This window comes from Acanthochromis polyacanthus, chromosome 4 (genome assembly GCF_021347895.1).
Source record: "Acanthochromis polyacanthus isolate Apoly-LR-REF ecotype Palm Island chromosome 4, KAUST_Apoly_ChrSc, whole genome shotgun sequence".
Taxonomy (NCBI): Eukaryota; Metazoa; Chordata; class Actinopteri; family Pomacentridae; genus Acanthochromis; species Acanthochromis polyacanthus.
The window spans coordinates 1,845,103-1,860,987 of record NC_067116.1 but is presented as its reverse complement, the minus strand read 5'-3'; the positions used below and the strand labels follow the sequence as shown (position 1 = coordinate 1,860,987).

At 36.5% G+C, this 15,885-nt stretch overlaps 1 protein-coding gene and 3 long non-coding RNA genes across 13 annotated transcripts in view; 2 read left to right on the top strand and 2 right to left on the bottom strand.

Moving 5' to 3' along the window:
- LOC127533519 (NACHT, LRR and PYD domains-containing protein 12-like) overlaps positions 1-15,885 on the bottom strand; it is a 204,279-nt gene that overhangs the window by 143,900 nt on the left and 44,494 nt on the right. The gene's annotated exons all lie outside the window — the stretch shown is intronic.
- Positions 1-15,885, top strand: part of LOC127533549 (uncharacterized) — a 217,560-nt gene that overhangs the window by 166,147 nt on the left and 35,528 nt on the right. Inside the window, exon 1 of one of the 6 annotated variants that reach the window (XR_007941287.1) lies at positions 748-976. The exons of 4 other annotated variants lie outside the window; for them this stretch is intronic. This is a non-coding gene — a long non-coding RNA (uncharacterized LOC127533549). Of the gene's footprint in view, positions 1-747; positions 977-15,885 lie in introns of those variants that run through there. One more of the 6 variants, XR_007941283.1, reaches the window with a different exon arrangement.
- LOC127533555 (uncharacterized) lies at positions 2,172-3,126 on the top strand. Its single transcript, XR_007941295.1, has 2 exons — positions 2,172-2,516; positions 2,673-3,126. It is a non-coding gene; the product is annotated as an uncharacterized LOC127533555 (long non-coding RNA).
- Positions 3,208-4,747, bottom strand: LOC127533542 (uncharacterized). The gene is made up of 3 exons (XR_007941273.1): positions 4,510-4,747; positions 3,673-3,781; positions 3,208-3,513 (listed from the first exon to the last, which is right to left on the bottom strand). It is a non-coding gene; the product is annotated as an uncharacterized LOC127533542 (long non-coding RNA).

The following is a 15,885-nucleotide window of genomic DNA, read 5'->3' as shown; positions in this document are numbered from 1 at the left end:
ACCTGATAATCATATTGATGGATGTTTAAACAGCAGTGATCCAGAGTTTGTGGTGAAATAAGAAGTGAACATGTAGAAACATGACAGAGCAGAAACAAACAGCAACATTACTGAAGTTAAAGCAGCAAACAAAGCAAACTTACACTTTATTCAAAGCGCTGAAGAAGAAGAAGAACAAAGTTTCCAGTCCGCTCCTGAACACTCAGACAGGTGATCTGTTTCCTGGAACCAGTCAGGACTTCACCTGTGAGGAAGCAGCAGGCAGAGTTTCACAATAAGAGCATATTTTACAGACTAGAATAAAGGTGACATAGCTACCATCGTTTAGCTGCTGCTGCTAACAACATTAGCCTCCATAGAGGAGATAAACTCTCCAGGTCAGTGTTAAAGTCATCTCAGTAACTGGTTGTCCTCTTCTCCACATCTGGACATCATCACATCTAAAGCAGTGACCTACGTTACTGTAGCTGAAGTTACTGTAAGTTAACATAAGACTGGAACCTCTGATCATAAACATGTTCTAACATCTGCTTTTAAAGTTGTTCTTAAATCTCTTTACATTACTCTTTACTTGTAGATGTAGAACCTGAAGCCGTCGTCAAAAGTTTCATTTTTGAGCACAATAACGAAAAAGTTAATGAAGCAGAAGTCAACTAGTGATATTTTCTGAATTATTTGTAGCTGAATGTCACAATAATACAAAATAAAACAAATAAAATGCTTTTATTGTGAAATATTTGGTCACAAGTGAAACAAAAGGGTGTTTTTTTGTTGAACTTTTAGAACTGGTTGAGCAGCTTTGACGAGTTGAAGCACAAAAATCTAAACTATGTTTTGTGTTACTGTGAGGTGCAGCTTTAAGTTGTGTAACAGAAGTGTGTGTGTCCGACTGAACAGCAGGTGAAATGTTGCCACGGCAACAGCAACAACAAACACTGTGGATGAAACCTGGAAACAAGGACCGAACACACAGCAGGTTTGTTCTGTTTCTGTCTTTTAAAGCTTTATTTTATTGATTCTAAATCTACCAGCAGCTACAGACTTTCTTTGACCAAACACTGATGGATTCAATCTGAATTTCTCTTCCTGCTTCTCATTTTTCTTCATCAGGAACATTTTTAGGTTTTAATCCTCCACTTCCTCACTGCTGCTTTTTGGATTTTAAACTAATTCTACTGTTTCCTTTTCCTCCCTGCACTGTAAATAATAAATAAAATCTGTAAATAAACTGTAAAACTCAATCAAATACTGTAACATTTTAAAACAAAATTTACCTGCAAATATCTGTAAAATATTTTTATTTTATTTCAGCTGATTGAAAAACAGTAAAAGTGTCATTTTATGGTCACATGTTGTAAAAGAACAAACTATTTAAAGTAAAAATGCAGATTTTTATTTATTTTTTGATGTGGACATTATTTACAACTTTGTTTTGCTTTATTTTATTTTTAACTGTCAACATGTAAATTGATTCTTTTTTCTTCACAGATATTATTTCTAATTTAACAAAACAGGAAAAATAATCAAACTGAGACCTGAAAAAACTATTAATCATTTTTTATATCTTAAATATAAATAATTCTTCTTTCAAATAATGTTCAAATAACAGTAAAAATGTACATATATATATATATATATATATATATATATATATATGTATGGCATGCCGTTTAGGAAATTATATATATAATGAAAGTCGATATATATATAATGAAACTTGATATATATATAATGAAAGTTGATATATATATAATGAAAGTCGATATATATATAATGAAACTTGATATATATATATAATGAAAGTCGATATATATATAATGAAACTTGATATATATATAATGAAAGTCGATATATATATAATGAAACTTGATATATATATAATGAAACTTGATATATATATAATGAAAGTCGATATATATATAATGAAACTTGATATATATATATAATGAAACTTGATATATATATAATGAAAGTCGATATATATATAATGAAACTTGATATATATATAATGAAAGTCGATATATATATAATGAAACTTGATATATATATAATGAAAGTCGATATATATATAATGAAACTTGATATATATATAATGAAACTTGATATATATATAATGAAAGTCGATATATATATAATGAAACTTGATATATATATAATGAAACTTGATATATATATAATGAAAGTCGATATATATATAATGAAACTTGATATATATATAATGAAACTTGATATATATATAATGAAACTTGATATATATATAATGAAAGTTGATATATATATAATGAAAGTTGAGATATATATATATAATGAAAGTCGGAATATAGAATGTTCAGATTTTCATTCCATCTATTCAAAGTTTCATTCCATATATTCAGACTTTTTCCTACTGAGCCCTGGAAGGACATGGCAAACAAAAACAGGAACCTTATTGGACATTTGCTCTTCAGATGAGCTCTTCTGTGATTATCTGTCTTCATGGTTGTCACAGGGAACGGCGACTACGTTTGAGAAAACAGGTAATTTTTAGAGATGTTTTGATTCTGAACACTGAACGTGTTAGCATTAGCTTAGCTACTTAGCTTCGACTACATTTGCATCCCTACATAGCTTAAAGGTTAAACACATGCACCATATGTTGATGATAATGATAATATCTATGTTTATCTTTATAGCTGGTCTTAAGGCTAATTACGAGGCAGAGGTCAGCTGCTGCCTGGACACATCCATGATCACGCCACTGGTGGGACACAATTGTACTGGATTTCAGCTGAAGGCTGCTGTTCTGTCCAAACTGAGACATTTTTATTGTGACATACCCTCCACTGTTGTTAGCTTTTGATTCAATAAATTTTTTTGAGATGAGGAAATCACTATTGCATGTTTCTAGTTAAATACCCTATTTTTATGATATATCACTAAAGCATGCACTTTTTATATTTTCCATCAATTTCACCCAAAAGTTGAATAACTATTTGTGAGCAGTGTATGTAGACACATAATAGAAGCACATTTCAATAATATGTCTGCTGCAGTAGTGCAGTTTATCTACCTAGATTGGTGTAACAGTAAAAAAAAACATATGCTACTGATGTTTCTGACTAAAATCTGCTTGAAAAGCACAACTGCTTATCTGTCAAAATGTGTGTAACAAAAGTGTGCACTGAACACTGAATAAAGTCTCTGTAGATTATAGACAAAATTTGCATCTCTCATCACAAATTTCTGTTTATTCACCCAAAGTGCATGAGTAAAATACAAAACAGGTGAAGTACTAAAAAAGATTTATTTTCTAGAAAAGCCAATAGTCAACAATGCAGTTTAATTCTGGGACAGTTGCTCCAGCACCGACACCATGGGTCCCATCAGTGCAACCAAGGTTTTCATTCATCTTCTGGATGTTCTGGAGCATGGCAGAGGTCACGTCTTGGTGTCTTCCGATCTGTTCCAAGAACCGTTCCTCTGACCTCTCCAGATACTGCAGAGGATCCAAAGCAGCTTCCTGGTTCCCTTTTCCTGCATAAAAGCACCAAAAAGTACTAGTTGTCAGTAATTATTTTCTATTTTCATAAACACAGTTAACTTAAAGTAAATGTTCTATTTTGTGATTTTAGGATGGGTCAAAAGATAACATACTGATCATGTTGATGTCTGCATAGTCTAAACAGATCTTACTTGATTTGGTCTGTAGAGAGGAGGACGGCGTGGAGGAGCTGCAGGACGGAACCAGTAAGCTGCAGACTAGTGCTCCTGGTAACTGGACCTCATCATCCAAGGCCGACAACTAAATAAAATGAACAAGACATGCTGTTGATAGCATCTGTAATACAAATGATTTTATCCATTAACTGATTTATTGCTTTGTCCATACAATGTTAGAAAGTGTTACAAATAATACCTGTAATAATTTCCAACAGTGATAAATGCCTTGTTTTATTTTACAACAAAAAACACCAAAAGCATCTGTGTATAAGAAATCAGTGCATTGGATTTCCACATCTGCAAAGCTAGAAAATCACACATCAGAATTTTACCTTGAAATTATGAAAATAGCTGCAGATTACCAGTACTCTTTACTTCATTGTGTTAACTTGATCATTTGAATCAGTTTTTTAGACTTGTATTACTGATACGAAACATAATCAACACATAAATTAAAATGTGTTCGCAAAGAGTTCACTGGTTCTTCAAGGAAAATTTCAATGATAACCATATAGTTCAGTAATATGATTAATGGGTCATTGTGTAACAGCGTGGGAGGTTCTGAATACAGGTCTTGGACTGAAATATTGCTGCTGCTTTCCTCCGGTTTTATAAGGAGTTGTTTCATAGCTTGTTAGCTTACCAGCGGCTAACTGGCTGGCAAACAATAGTTCAACGCCAACCTCTAATCAGTGATCCGGTGTCCGGACCGCGTTAGCTGGCGGAACGTTCATAATACTGATGTGGGACTGTTGTAGCTAGCGTATTCATAGTAGGATAACAGCAGGATGTTGGAGAAATAAAACTTACCATTATCAGGATCGCTGGTCTGCATGGCAGACTCTTAGCGCATCGCACTGCTTGAATGTCTGTGTATTTCAGGCCGATTTCAAAATAAAACTCAATAAAATTCTCGTCCGGGTGAGTGTCCTTCATTGTCGCTTCGCCATACGGACATGTCCCTTCCGGGGCTCGGTAGGAAAAAAAGATTTGATATATATATAATGAAAGTTGATATATATATATATATAATGAAAGTCGATATATATATAATGAAACTTGATATATATATAATGAAAGTTGATATATATATAATGAAAGTCGATATATATATAATGAAAGTTGATATATATATAATGAAAGTCGATATATATATAATGAAAGTCGATATATATATAATGAAAGTTGATATATATATAATGAAAGTCGATATATATATAATGAAAGTTGATATATATATATATATATATATATCAACTTCATTATATATATATATCAAGTTTCATTATATATATCGACTTTCATTATATATATATCAACTTTCATTATATATATATCAAGTTTCGTTATATATATATCGACGTTCATTATATATATATCAAATTTCATTATATATATATCAACTTTCATTATATATATAATTTCCTAAACGGCATGCCATATATATATATTACTCATTTAAATGCAGTGAAACTGAATTTTGTTGTCAAATGTTTTCATAGAACTGTTATTTTAAAAAAATATTTCAAGATATTATTTTACATTTGCTGTTATTTGAAAGAAAATAAATAAATATTGGATATTTTTTAATTTGAGTTTTTGGTAAATTACAGGTAATATTCTGTAAAATCACAGAAAAAAATGAAATCAAGATAAAACAAAACAAACACCAGAACTGTAAATAATGTCCAAATCTGTATTTTTATAAATAATACATTTTACAATGTGTGACTCTAAAATGTCCAATTTTACTGCATTTAAATCAACTAAAAATATCAATATTTTCCAGATAATGTTCAAATAATGCTAAATATCTGTACATTAAAAAATTCTGTCCAACAGAGGATTTATTGTCAAATTTTGTTTAAAAAATGTTACTTTTAATATTTTAAAATATACTTATATATTGCTGTTATTTAAAGATAAAAACAAATAAACATTGAATAGTTTTTAACCCTTATGTACCCTAGGGGGTCATTTTGTTTTGTGGGGGTTGATCTGGACCCCCAACCATGGTATATTCTGACACTATGAGACATTTATTGTGAAAATAACGCTGGTTATCTACCTGTAAACTGTAGTATTATGTTTTCCTGATAGAAAATGTTAGAGAATTTCTGGATGTCTGGTGAGGAACCTCAGGAAGCGAACTCAGGAACACTCAGGAGACTCAGATGACTGATGTAGAGAAAAATGCTTTACTGAATTCAGGAGAAATGATACAGCAAGGACCGCATATGCCGACAAAGCCAGTATCAACTCTGAGGAGTCTCTCTGTCCTTGGAGGGTTTCTACTGTCTGAGAGAGAAAAGAGGCAGATCTAACCTTGTTATTGTTGCTCTATCAGCAAATAGTTGTCTGTCTGAGCAGTTGGTGTGCTTCTGTGTGTCTTCAATTGGGGTCAAAGGGTGACCTTCTGTATGTTGGTTCAAAATGACCTATTAGCTACAATTTTTCCTTCACAAATCCCTCCTTTCTGATCGTAACATCAAACCTAGACTACAAGTAAAAGGAAACATTTTAAGTGTGGGGAAACCCAGGGCCAGAGAGCTCCTCAGAATTGATTCTGTAATATTCAAAAGGTAAAAAATTCATTTTAAAAAGTCATGGTAATACACAATAAAATTACACATAAAATACACATAAATTTAAATCATCTTGAAAATTAAATATGTTTTAAAAATTGGAGTAATTCGTCACATCTGCTATACCTGTAATTACACACGGTTCAAAAAACTGAAATTTCAATCATCTAAACTAACTCAAAATGTCACCAAACCACAAACACCTATTTATTAATAGTATGTTAATAGTCACATACCCTTGATTTGTTTAACACTAATTCATACTTTTGAGGAAGAAAATGCTAAAAAAAAAGAGAGAAAAGTAAAAATCTGTTGACGTAATGAGAGGTTAGCTCCATGAAGGGATAAAAATGAAGGATACATGGAATTCAATGCTTAAAAACTCTCTTTCTATTAAACTAGCAAACCTACTGCAAACATGTAATTAAACGGATGTATGTTTTACAAAAAATAATCATTTCACGTCAAGTTTTACACAGAGACATCATTCCATGAAAATTCAGGTGTTCAGGCAAGTTGTATTATTCATGATTTAGCAAAATTAAAATGAAAACAATTCAAACAACACTATATTGATTATTTAAACACACGTGTAAAGGTAGTGCAGTGTAGATGTAACTAAGTGTGTGTGTGAGGTGTGTGCATGTTGTGGTGTTTGTGTGTGTAGCTGTTGCATCCCTCTTACTGACCTGGTCTAAATCATCTTTTATTCGTTCAGTTCAACCAGTGTGAACGATGCAGACCCTCCCATTTCTCAGATCAGCGCAACTCAAAAGAGCACAATAATGCAATGTGTGGATCAGTGTAAAAACAGCACATCTAGGAAACTTCATGAGAAAATTCTCTGAAATCAATGAGTATTTGATTATATTCTGTGATTCTAAAACCATTCTCTTGTAATGTTAAATCAGTAGGAACTCATTGTTAAACTCCCGGTCCCAGCTGCGGCTGTCTTCCACACCATTATCACAGTCTGTATTATATGGTGGAATCCACTGATTCATCTCAATTAGGGAGCAGAAATGAGCAGAAATATGTGTGCAGGAGAGAAGGTGAGGCCTTCTGCACTCAATTTAGTGCTCAGCAAATGAAAAGCAGCTCAACTGGGTTGAGGTTAGGTGACTAGTTGTGCAGAAGCATTCCCTTTTGTTGCCTTTAGAAGGTCTTGGCTGGATTTGGCAGAGGAACAAAACAAGTGAGAACAAGTAGTAGTGAAATTACCAGTACAATGATGGAGGGCCATTCTATTTTGCAGAGCCACAGTTTTAACCTCCTGTAATTCTTTGTGTTCTGCCTGTCAGGATTCTGCCTCTGCTGCTGCCTTTTTGTTCCTTTTCCACTTTTCCTGCCCTTCCCTATTATTGCCCTTCTGTGTGTGTTTTTGTCTTGTGTGTCTCTGTCTCCCTCTGTCTGCCAGCCTTCCCTCTTGTCTCTCTCTCTCCCGGTCACTCGTCCTCTGGCTCTGTCTGCTGATTGCCCTCAGTTGGCATCAGCTGATCAGTTCCCCTCACTCACCTGTTCCCTCAGCCATTTAAGCTGAGTTGTTGTGTGAGTTCTTCCCCTCTACTTAGATTGTATTGAGCCTTGTAACACCATAACCTTAGTTCATTTGGTTTTTGCCCTGCTGTCCGAGTTCTAGTCACTGTAGTTGTGTTTTTGGAATTTTCATTAAATAAAACCCTTTTTCATTCCCACCTTTAGTCTGTCTGTTTGCCTGTGCTTGGGTTCTCCACCCCCAGAATCCTAACACTGCCACCATAGCACGGCTGGACGCATTCAGGTGACTCTCCAGTTCTTTAGTTTACTTCTCTGTGTGATATGAAAACACCGTATGAGGGGAGAATTACACCCCACACCTGCTGGCTCGTGGTGATTTCTCTCTTGGTCCTACTTTGGGTATTATGAAGCAAGGCCATTTCAGGAGTTTGTACTGCTCTAATTAACGGGACGAGATAAGCTAAGTTACAAACGCCGTTTAGCTGTGAGTAAGGCATACAGCTATACGCTTTCTCACCACAAACTAAATACACTCTCTGCGGCAGTGGAGCTTGTTTTAACACAACAGGTACCTCAGTGATGCAGCTGCTTTTACCTCGTAGCTCCTTTGGTTGGGGACCCACACCCTTAAAACACAGGGACACATTCTGTAACTCGTGAACCTGAATAGGGGGCAAATATTGATCACAATTCTTCAACGGTGTATCAGCATTTGAGATGGTAACAGAACAGTTGTGAATATTAACATTTAATACTCTGACATCATGTGTTCAGAACCAGGGTTGAACTATTACCAATGCATCCACTAATATGGAAACGGTGTAGGGCTGCAGAACACATGGAGAAATTTCAATCTGAGAGCGACAGCAGTTAGTTTGGACGAGTGCTAATGAAGTTCTATATTTATGACTAGGTCAGTGTATATTTTCACAGAGTGGATTATCAGCAATTTGCATATATTGAGTTCAGCAGGCCAGTGTTGTGTGTTGACCTCAGTTACCACCCATTCTGACATTTCTTGGTACCTAGAAAACTCAGTGTTTTTAACAGGAGGTCGGGGTGTAGCAGTCCTCTGAACCGTTCTCCATCCTTGAACCTATATCATTCCAGTTTATTTCTCTGTAATCAGCTAAAGAAAAAGGAACCGGTGTAAACATAGGAGAATGCACAGAATTATGCATGTGTTGACACACCCAGCATTTACTTATATTACATTCATGAGCACAACCTAGCATAAGCTTTACTGCAGAATTCTGCTTAGGTTTGCTTGGTAACTGGTCAGGTAATGACACAGAACGCATTACTTACCGATACGAGCATGTTGTTGTTTAGGGGAGGTTTTTCCTTCGCTGGCAGGCACCTGTGATCTTTAAAAGGAAACAACCTGTAGTTTGGTGCAAATTCAGTTCACATAGGGTTGCTATTGAGGATTTTTGCAGTAAAACACTATAAGTCAGGTATTCCTGCCAAAGGCTCAACTCTGACAACTTCAACCTTCATCATATTCACCTTGTGAGGTAACAGAGAGGGCATTTTAGATACCGTTACCAGATCCAGGTCTAGGATGTTCCAGGTCCAGTTCCCTTCCGAATCATAACCTGGATAGACAAAACAATCATTTTCCTTACACCTTGTATTGGAGCAGAAAAAGGATATCTCTCTCGTCCCATTCTTTGTAGGCTGATAACCAGAATCCGAGTCCATAGAGTCCATTTCTCCTTTCTCGTGTCTCTGCAAGTTATCAGTGTTTATGTGAGAGGAGCAGTCCACTGTCTCTGTGTTCTGCTCCAGTCTTCGTGTATCAGTGTACGTGTACGGTGCTGGGCTGCACCGGTGAGTGCATCAGGTACAGGGGGTTTATAGGGACGTCGTCCAGCAGGAGATGCTCCAGGTGCACCTCTCGATTCTCCGCCGTGTGGGGAATGGTGGTGGACCACTAGGAGTAGAATCAGCCTCCACATCACTCCTGCCCGGACCCCTCCTTTTTGACCGTGGCTGGTCGAGCCTGTCCTCAAACAAAAAACGACCACATAGGTCGTCTGTACACGCCCGTATTACGACCGAGTGTTACGTTTTGACGTTAAGCGACCTCTAGTGGTTGAGTAAATATCGACACTCCGCTGTCGCAGGTGAAACGTCACCATGAACAAACTTTTATCTAACACTGTACCTTTACAGCCGTCCGTGTCACCAACAGCACTTGGTAGGGACCTTTCCACCTGGGAGACAAAGATTCTTTTTCCAAAGACTTCATTAGTACATAGTCACCACACTGAAAAGGATGAATAGGCTCCTCTCGGTGGTTTAGGGAGCCTGTCAGAAACCTGTAACTGAAAACGTCTTATGGTTTTAGTCAATTAGTATATTAGTTATTCTTATATTAGTATATTTCACACACTCAGTCATATATTCTTCAGTCCACAATAGAGTGATCTTGTGTGGGGTCACAGCTCCTGTGGACCGTCCCATGAGAACCTCATGGGGGTTCAGTCCTGTGGTTGAATTCGCTGTGCTACGAACTGAATAGAGCACAATAGGAAGAGCATCAGGCCATTTTAACCCTGTCGTTAGCATGGTTTGAAAACCGATTTATTTTTTTAGATTCATGTAACTTTAGTCAGAAATAAAAACAAGATTTATCTGTGACACCAATATTTGACCCTTAATTTGGATTCTCAGCAGATTACTCTCTGTGAGCGATACTGTGACAGTAATAAGGAAGATGACACCTCAACAAATTTAACATGAAATTTAGACATGAAAACTAGGAACGAATGTAGCCTCAAAATTTGATTGAAATCTGACTTTTCTATTTTGAGGAAGAGCACCAGTCTTGACATTGACAAACCTGTCTTGGCTAAACAGAACCTGGCCACTCATATCTGAAGTGATGAGTCATTAATCTGCAGTAATTTGATGGCATTTAAATCATTCAGTCGTATTCACACCGCTTGTCACTGCCATTCTTAGCACCTCTTTCCTCTGCGTAGTCAAACCAGATCTTCACACATTCACACATGTATGCAAGATCCCACTGTGGATCACCAAAACACGGATTTAGCTTTGATGCAGCAAAATCAAGCTTCTCTGAATCAAAAGAACCAACATATGGCCATTCCTCTTTAGTCCATTTACGGTATGTTTCAGAGTGAGGATCATTAACAGGACCACTATGTGTGGATGCATCTGTTTTACTTTTGGATGTAGAAATATTCTTTTTCTGTGTGTTTTTGGAGCTTTGAGGCGTGTCATCTATCTTGGACTGTGAAGCACCCATGGTTATCGGCACTCATGCACACACACCAGCAAGAATGGAAACAAACAATAGACGGATACACATTCTTTTTTTTATTTTTTATTTTCACATTTATGGATAGAACAGCAGAAAGACGGGGGGGGGGACAAAAGGGAAGAAAAACAAAAAACAAGGGCTGTACGGTACATATTACATCACAATCACATTAATTCACAATCACAATGTATTTGTATTCTAACAGAGGGTCAGACAAATCCTGGTTTTTAAGAGTAATATATTCTTTCCATTTCTTCCAGATTTGGTCAAATTGATCAGCTTGTAATCTCTTCTGTAAGGTTATTGGTTCCATGACAAAGATTCTGTATGTTACATCAAACCAATCATCAACACTTGGAGGTAATGGGTTCAACCATTTTTTGGTGATTGCTTTACGGCGGCTGGACTCAATATACCAAATAATAGCCTGATCTCTAAATCTCTGTCTATGGAGTACAGTCGGCCCAATATTAATTCATCCCAATTCAATGTTGTTTGTATGTTCAAAATGTCTTTTATCTCCTTTTCAATCTGTTTCCAATATGGTTGTATTAACGGGCAAGACCAGAACAGATGATAGTGTTTTACTTTTCGTGTGCCGCATTTCCTCCAACAACTGTGTGTGCCTTGGTAATGAGAACTTTGTGCTGGGTAATAAAGAATCTACAAATGGTTTCCAGCCAAAGATTCTCCAAGAGTTTGAGCTTGTGATTTTCCACTGGAAAGCACAGTGTTTTAGCCAGACGTCTTCCAGCATTACTTTTTTAGCATCGTTTTCACACTTTGGTTTAATATAATCTGCATTCATTTTCTTGATCACTTGAAGGTCTTTATATGTTTTTGAAATGAATGTTTGGTCTGAATCCTCTGAGGAAGCTTTCACGAAGGTTTTTAAAATGGGTGTTTCAAAAACAGAGTCCCTGGGCTTAAAAGTGTATAAATAGTGACGTACCTGGAGATATCTGTAAAAGTCATTGTTTTGTAAACTGTGCCTTCTCTTTATGGACTGAAAGTCTCTTAGTGTTCCCTTTAGAAAATAAGAACAGTTTGATGATCAGCCATGGCCGATCCACTTTTTAAATCTGACATCCATTTTACTGGGTGTAAAATCATTATCATAGGGCGCCCAGCGCAACAGTTTGATCTCTTCCTGAAAGTGATTTTTTTATGTGATGTAACCAGATTTTTAATGCAACATTTATCCACTGATTATTCTGCTGTATCTGTTCCTTTATAAGCTGTGTGTCCCCCAGTCTGGCTTGTATTGGACAGCCTTTGGAAATACTCATTTCTATTTCTTTCCACCTTGCTTGATATTCTGGGTTCCACCAGCATACTAAGATTCTAAGCTGAGATGAAATGTAGTCATCTTTAAAGCAGGGTAAGGCGAGGCCACATTTTTCTTTTGCTAATTGAAGAGTTTTAAGGCGCACTCTTGGTTTTCTTTCCTGCCACACAAATCTGGAGATGATTTTATCCCATTGGTTGAATTGCTTATCTGTGAAATCAACTGGAAGAGTTTGGAATAAATCCAGCAGTATTGGGAGGATATTCATTTTTACAATATCTACTCGTGAATCAGAATTTAACAGTGGTATGAGGTCCCATCTTTTAATATCTTTCTGAATCTGTTGAAGCAGCAGCTTAAAATTAATATCATATCATTTAGACAGATCTTTTGGAATATTAACACCAAGATACTTTATAAAGTCCAATTTCCAGTTTAAATCAGACTTGGCAGTCAATAGTTGACTGGGCTTATAATTCAAACTAAGTATTTGTGTTTTAGCAATATTGAGCTTCTAACCGGATTCTGACCCAAATGTCTCCAAGAATGAGAGGAGATACTGAAAGGAAGAATCTGGTTCTGACAAATAAATGAAGACATCATCCGTGAAAAGTGAAATCTTTTGTTCTCGTCCAAACAGTTCAGCTCCTCTGATCCTTGTACTTTGAGTCATGCCCTGACTCAGTGCCTCCATAAAAACAGCAAATAGTAAAGGACTGCTTGGACATCCTTGTCTGCTTCCTCTTTTGACTTCAAATGCTTTTCAAAGTGCTCCATTTACCTTTATTCTTGCTTTTGGGCATTTATATAGTGTTTGAATTACTTTTATCAATGATTGGTCAAATCCAAAGTTTCTCAGAACTTTCTATAGAAATTGCCAATGAACCCGATCAAAGGCCTTTTCTGCATCAAGGCTGATAAGCTCCATCTCAGTTTGGTTTCTATTTATATGATCTATAATTTGTAAAGTTCAATGAATATTATCCTGCGATTGTCTCTTTTTAACAAAACCTGTCTGATCTAAACTCATTATTTCAGGCAGTATATTCTCTAGCCTTTTAGAAAGAATATGTGTAAATATCTTGTAATCTTGATTGAGGACACTTACAGGGCGGTAATTTTCCATTCTGTCCTTCCCTTCCTTAACTATTAGGGATATAGACGCCTCACTCCAGGATGGAGACATTATTCCATTCTGAATAATAGAATTCAATGTTTTTTTCAGGATTGGAACCACGAGGTCTTTCATCTCTTTCTACCACTCTGAGGGAAACCCATCAGGTCCTGGTGCTTTGCTGGTTTTACACTCAGAGATGGCCTTTCTAAGTTCCACTTCAGTTATTTCTGATATGAGAATCTTGTTTTGTTCCTCAGTTACTTTAGGTAGTTGAATTGTATCTAAAAATGCATTCATTAAGCTGCTATCCACCATGGGCTGGAATATAAATGTTTGTCAAACGACAGGAATGTTTCTTGTATATTCTCCAATTTATTTACTAATTGGTTTGTGTGAGGATCCCTTATTTTGTGAATAGTATTCTCTATTTGCTGTTTTTTAATTTATAAGCCAATAGTCTAGCTGCACGTCCTCCTGTTTCATAGTAACTTTGCTGTAGGAATGTCATTTTCTTCTTGATTTCCTCTGAAAGAATATTGTTCATTTTGTTTCTTACTTTATCCAATTCTGTTTTCAAGCTCTTAGCTGCATTCATTTTGTGGGCCTTTTCTAAATTCTTCAGCTGTATTTGGACAATATTGAATTCCTTGTTCCGTTTCTTTTTCAGGTTTGAGCTATAGCCAGTTATCATTCCTCCAATGACTCCTTTAATGCGTCCCAAAACATAACAGGAGATACTTCTTCATTGTCATTATCCAAGATATCATTTTTTATATCTTCCCTAATTTGCTCGCTAACTGACTTTAAAATACTTGTATTTAATCTCCATGAGGTTTCTCGTTTCTCTTTACTAAATATTACTTCCAAGTATATTGGGGCATGATCCCATAGATCCATGACTCCTATTTTACAACTTATCACTTTGTGAGAATCATTTTGAAACATCAAAAAATAGTCTGTTCTTGAGTAATAATTGTGGGGATGGGAGAAAAAGCTGTAATCCTTGCTGCTGGGTTCAACTCTCTCCAAACATCAAGGAGTCCCAACTCCTTCATGTTGCCTTGATGTTGTTACTTCTTTTATTTAGCACACTCTAGGGGTGAGTTCAATCAGCAGATGGGTCAAGGCGGATATTTAAATCTCCTCCCAGAATCAGAATGCCGTCAGCTTCTGTAGCAATTCACTCAAATAAATGTTTATAAAATGTCCATTCGGATCCTGGGGGAGGACACACATTCTTCTCAACTGCATTTGAGCCTCTGTGAGTGTCTCAACCTTTCTCTTTTGGAAAAACTCACAATTCTTCTCTGAAAGTGAAAATCATTCTATAAACTTTTCTCAGATCAAATGGAGTTTCCTCAAATTTAATGTGGATTTTCAAGTTTTGGATCTGAGTACAAAATTCAACGTATTGAATTTGTAGGTCTGCGCACGACCAAGCTCAGGGAAAGTATTCCCCGGAGGCTTAAACCCGCCGAACCAAAGGCCGAACACCCCCTCAACTACAACACTGCCTTTTTCAGCAGTGGACACTTACAGGGTGTCCCCTAAGGTCCAGTCTACCCTTCCCTGAAGGGCGACCCAGGTATTCTTCTACAGTGAAGTTATTGAATAAATGTGTAGTGTCTCTTTTCGCTGTTGCAGCGGTTTTGCTATTTGCAGACGGTCCCTGTTCACTCGTTGCACCGCCGGCTGCTCATAGACGCCAATGTTATTTCTGTAGCTTGAAATACAGCGACTTTTGATAAAATTGGCCTTGTAGCACATTGTCTACCTTACAACGATTTGAAAGAGGCATCGTTCATGTTTTGACAACATATATCTCATGAGTTATTGATGCCGGAAGTCCGAATCTGTGAATATCTTTCCAACTTTACCGAACTCCGCCAGATTCATTGCAAACTAAACTAATGCACGTGTCTGAGTTTGCAAAGAACTAAAACTGGACTTAATTTACAGCAATTTAGGCTGTACAATGGGCTGATTCATACGCCAATTGCCACGATCCATAATCTCAAATTATGTTTGTTTTGTTATTAAGCCTCCTCATTAGCCTCCTTGCATTAGAAGGCTAATGTGTCACCGGCCCGGCTCGTTAGCGTGCAAGCTAAGCAGTACCGTCTTTCGTCCATAAACTGTATATCAGTTAAAACAGTACAGTTTCATGAAATAAATAAATTACAAGAAGTTGGATGTGTTATTTACTTGACCTGTGAGGCGTCACCTGCCCCGGTAGGTCCACCGGGTCCACCCGGCGTCTACTCTTTATAAATGGCGCATGCGCGTTTGGAGCAATCGGTGTTCGATTACGTTCCCCTGTGACCTATGTGACGTCATTCCAGTATTTTTCTACTCGTACCCATAAACTTGAATTCGTCCTCACAGGGAAGACTTCGTAGTCGTAGAA